Raw genomic sequence first — 6,000 nt, 5'->3', positions numbered from 1 at the left:
ATTTAAAAGTTATTTTTTAAGGATGGTCGGGTCTGTTTCGAGCAGATATCACATTTAAAATGGTTGCCGGTATATAGTTCTTATGATATTAAGACCTACATTGTCCAAGGTATTCCTTATGAATTCACCGGTCGCCATTTTGAATGCTGTTGTTTACAAGTCAATCCGGTCTCGTTAATTGTTTTTTATTTGAGGAGGGGGATTCAAATCTCCCATTTTTTTTTTTTTTTTTTTTTTTGCTCTTATTTATAATTTCATTTTATTTTAGGAGAGTGGTGACGGCCACTCCTGTAAAAAAAAAAAAAAAAAAAAAAAAAATTGGAAAGAAAAAAATTTCGGTATTTTTTTTACGACCTGCTCCAGCATAGTATAAACACCCACAACCTCCCCATGTTAAGTACAGCTTTTGGCATAAACACCCCCGACCTCCCCCATGTTAAGAACAGCTTTCAGAATAAACACCCCATCCTCCTCATGTAAAGTACAGTTTTTGGCATCAACACCCCCGACCTCCCAATGTTAAGTATGGCTTTCATAATAAACACCCCCCCCCCCCAACCTTGAAAGCTGTTCTTAACATGGGTAGGTTTGGGGTGTTTATACTATGCTGTGCAGGTCATAAAAAATACCAAATTTTCCTTGCGTGGATGGAACTCTTCAATAGTGATCCTCCCCACTCCACAAAAATGAACAAGATCAGGGTTAACTTGTTTTCGCTCCCGTTACTTCTAGAAAAGACTACTAGCACCCCCTACCCCATAAACACATGTAAGATATAAGCATGCATATACACACACACACACTCAATTGCATTCTTACAAAAACTACAAGCCCTTGTATCCCCTCGATGTAAATACCCCTGACAAACCCAACAAACAGCAAAATCCCACCCCTACACAGAAATCCCTTGATGTAAGAAAGCTTTTTACTCTAATAAGTTTCTTTCCTAGGACTGCTAGACTTTGGAATACCCTTCCAGGTTCCTGTTTTTACCTGACTGTACTGACATGCAGAAGTTCAAGTGTAATGTAAACAGAAATCTTGCTGCTCAAATCCATACACGACCCCTGTAAATTATGTCCCAGATAATACCCCTTCTACATCAAAGTGGCCCTCTGCCTTGTTTGGGGTGAAAATGCAATAAAAAAGAAAAGTTTAATTTATCTGTGCCTAAATCAAAACGTGGATTCCATGAACAAAGCTTCTTTCTTAGAACTGCACGCCTGTGGAACTCTGTTCCGTCTGCCTGCTTCCCACCTGACTACAACTTGGATGTCTTCAAGTCCAACGTTAATAAATTCCTAATGAACCACCCCCTTAAGTAAACACTGCATCAAATCTCCACACTAACGTACTGTACTTGCAATAACCCTTATCCCTGAGTGGCTTCCGGGCCTTGATAAGTGGTGACCACTGTGTAAAACCACAGTGTGAGAAATTTTCTAATGCAGTAGAGAGAGCTCACCTACTTTGCAGCAGCCTTGGCAATTTCCTCAAATGTTTTTTAAAATTTTTTCTTAGTAACAAAAGCGCACCCCTTTATTTTAGCATTTTGTAATTGTTTTTTTCTTAAATCATTTTGTGTTGTGGCATTTTTGTGCTGTGTATGTATGTAACGAAGGGTTCATCTGAATGTGTGTACGTGTCACCAAATGTCTATGGTGGTTCTTCACTAAATGAACCCTATCTTGTGGTGTTGCCATCAAGATGTGTGTTCTTAACATTTTCTCAATGTATAATTAACTCTTTTTGTGAACCCTTTTAACCTTGCCGTGATCGTTAGTGTCTCTTTTAGTGTGTGTGTGCATACATAAACGTGGCATACCTGGTTCAGCTGGTCAGCCTTTTTCTGGGAGGTACTCCTTTCATACTGATGGAGTTGATTCTCTTGACAAGAAGACGCATGCGCTCAACAAGATGATGGGTTAGTTTGTTATAGTTTATTCGCTCCCGGGCATTACGTCTCGCAGAGGACCAGTCGGCGATCTTTACTTGGGTGACTAGTTCTTACACGTCCAACGTCTGAGACCCCCCCCCTTTTGAAAGGAGACCCTTTTCAGACCATCTTCTATTGACGTCCTCAATTCAACTCTGACTATTTTCTCAGCTAACTAGAACGTGATCACATACACATACTTCCGGGTCAGCTATCAGACACTCTCCCGATGCAATTGATCCATCACTGAGTTTGATGTGACTTTAACATGTTTTAACAATTTTTTTTTTTTTTACAAGGAAGTCACCACTTATCAAGGCCCGGAAGCCACTCGGGGATAAGGGTTATTGTGTGTACAGTATGTTAGTGTTGGAGATTTGATAAAGCATCTTACTTAAGGGGCGGTTCATTAGGAATTTGTTTACATTGGACTTGAAGACATCCAGGTTGTAGTCAGGTGGGAAACAGGCAACCGGAACAGAGTTCCACAGGCGTGCACTTCTAAGACAGAAGTTTTGTTCATGGAATCTACGTTTTGATTTTGGCACAGATAAGGAGTGGGGAAAATTTTTGACAGTGGTTTCAGTTTCCCACGTCAGTCAGATAGATGGATCAATAAAGATAGATAACTAGATTGATAGATATATCGATAATACACATAGATAAATAGATCGACAAATAACTAACAAATACTTTCGTGTGTTCGACCGACTACGTAACAATTTTTGTGAAAATGGAGTTTAGTTTCTCGGTCATTTATGTTGAATCCAATATCAAGGCCAAGAGGCCACTCAAGGATAAGGGTTAAAGAGTGTACAGTAGAAATTGGACAATATAGTAATCATTAGTAATGAAAATTTGGTAAATTTGATAACTTATATGGAACGGCTCATCAAGAACTTATTTACATTAGACTTGAACACAACCATATTGTAGTCAGCCGGAAAGCAGGAAAACGGGAGACAATTCCACAGGCGTGCAGTTCTAAGAAAGAAGCTTTGTTCATGGAATCTACGTTTAGGTTTAGGCACAGATAAAGAGTGGGAGAATTATTGATAGTGTTTTCAGCTAGACGGGTGTTTCTTGTGAAAGTTTGGCGAGGGGGGGACCATAAATTGAAGCTCAGTCGAACACTTTCCATGAAAATAATACATCAGAGACAAACTCGCAACATCTCTTCTGTGAGATAGAGGTTGCAAGGAAGAGAAAAGGACATCTCCTACGAGGCTACGAAGTCTATTTTGAACTCTATCAAGGCAGGCCAAGTCCTTTCTAGCAGCTCCTGTTTATATCTTTAAATATTTATTCATAGTGTTACGTGTGGTGGTTTTGTAGTAGATTCTTTTGTTTTTTGCTTTTCAAGACATGATTAAGTTTTGCACAGAAAAAGAACAATTACATTAATGATTGGTGCATTTTAAGAAAGTAATCCAGTAAGAAAGTGGGCAGAGAAAGAGAGGAAGGAAAGGGTGATTGCTGTTTTTGTTTTTGGCTTTGAAGAACATGATTGAGTTTTGCAAAGAGATAAAAAAAATTCAATGTATCGTGTATGTGAGTCCAACAACAATCCAACAATTCAAATTTTTTTTTCAGATCAAATTTACAAACACAATCAAAGATAAATGCACACACGTATACAAGACCATGCTGCCAAATACTTACATACACATATGGGGAGGAGCTACCCTGAGTACCTATTCTGTCTTTACAGAATTCAAAACGGCATCACCACATTATCAAGGCCAAGAGGCCACTCAAGGATAAGGGTTAAAGAGTGTACAGTAGAAATTGGACAATATAGTAATCATTAGTAATGAAAATTTGGTAAATTTGATAACTTATATGGAACGGCTCATCAAGAACTTATTTACGTTAGACTTGAACACAACCATTTAAATCATAAAATAAAATTTAAATTATAACAGAATCAAGCGGACGACAAATTTACAACGGAGAAAAATCACTTAAAATCAAAATAGAACTGAACAATATCTAAATATTGACTAAAGTTAGCATACACAAATACTACTGTTCATTTTATGTTTTACGATCGGCGATATCGTGATTATCAACTCTTAAAGCTAAAAGCATTGTGTTATAGCAAAAGTATCTATCTCTGTCTATCTCTCTCTCTCTACCTATATAGATGCGCAGATGTGGCAACAGCACTCCATTTTAGAATGTACTCGGCTCTTATATAGATAGACTTGCATCAGCAGTGAGATACCTACAGGAGCAATAGAATGATCCATTTTTCCAATGATTTTGGCAACAGATTTGATGTATGTGTTCCATTTCAGATGAGAAGTGAAGGTCAGTCCCAGAAGATTGTCGAAGCAGAGTGCTCCCCCCCCCCTTTTTTTTTCTCAAGATTGTCTCTACTTAAGCCAACGATTGCTTGGCCTTCGGGACAAGATCAAAGTGTAGTATCTGTTCTTCAGATGCTGCACTTCTATTTCTTGTTCTCTTTCGGTGGAGGAGAAATCCTTCACGACTGAGACAATTTTTTTATTTTTGTACCTTTTCTCCACGTTAAAAAACGACCCTGGTGTCTAACTCTGTCCCGTGGGGAGGCATAGTAAATAGGTACTTAAGCCAACGATTGAACGCCTATGCCACTTTTAATTTTATTAATATCTTTTTTCATTTTTTTCATTGATATTTTTAACATTTATGTGCGTGAATGAAAGAAATAAACTGAAAAATTGTAAGTAAAAAGTCTTTTTCTATATTTTCTATTTTTAAAAGTTTTAATAGTAATTTCATGATAACTTTAAATACATCTTGATATATAAATGATGATTCGGAAATTGTCAATATGTTAATAAAATAATTTTTATATAATTTCATAACTAACTATATCATGATATATTAAATATGGTTCAGAAATTGTCAATATGTTAAAAGTAATTATATAATTTCATAATAACTTTAACTATATCATGATGTATTAAATATTGTCAATACATTAATAAAAATAATTGTTATATAATTTTTTTATACCTTTAACTATATCATGATATATTAACTGGTTTGGAAATTGTCAATACGTTAATAAAATAATTATTATATAATTTAATAATAACTTTAACTATATCATGATATATTAATATTGTCAATATCTTAATAAAAATAATTATATAATTTCATAACTTTAACAATATCATAATATATTTAATATTGTCAATATGTTAAAATAATTGTTATATAATTTCATAACTTTTACTATATCATATATTAATATTGTCAATACGTTAATAAAAATAATCATTATATAATTTCATAACCTTAACTATATCATGATGTATTAATATTGTCAATACGTTTATAAAAATAATTATTATATAATTTCATAACCGTAACTATATTGTGATATATTAATATTGTCAATACGTTAATAAAAGTAATTGTTATACAATTTCATAATAACTTTACTATATCATGATATATTTAATATTGTCCATACGTTAATAAAAGTAATTATTATATAATTTCATAATAACTTTTAACTATAACATGATATATATTGCCAATACGTTAATAAAATAATTTTGGAATGAGATGAGGATTGTTAATTTTTTTCGCTAATCTCATCTTGCATTCATAGCACAATCACATTTATACAGATGACCAAAGTTAAGCAATGCTGAGCCTGGCCAGTACCAAGTGGGTGACTATTTGGACTACCAAGGTGCTGTATGTAGGTGGAAGGTTAGGTCAGTCATCCTGCATTCGAATGTGTGTAGTGTATCTTCAGTTGGAAGCCATGTTTCAGAACAGTTTCCGATTGTTAGTTGGTCTGTACAAGTCATGGAGATACAGATAAAGACTTGCATCAGCGGTGAGATACCTATAGAATGATCCATTTATATTTATAGTGACCGCCACTACTCCCCCCTCTTTTGCCCCGACAAAAAAAATGAAATTATAAATGAAAGCAAAAGGGGACGTAACTCTTGTATTCTACAATATGCAATTTCATAACACTATTTTGATTTTATTTTCAATATTTAAAATATATGCTAATTGTATGTTTATTAATACGAGTACTTACAAAATAATTT

This window comes from Euprymna scolopes, chromosome 46 (assembly GCF_053919585.1).
Source record: "Euprymna scolopes isolate OS-2025 chromosome 46, ASM5391958v1, whole genome shotgun sequence".
NCBI lineage: Eukaryota > Metazoa > Mollusca > Cephalopoda > Sepiida > Sepiolidae > Euprymna > Euprymna scolopes.
This window is presented reverse-complemented; position numbering follows the sequence as displayed.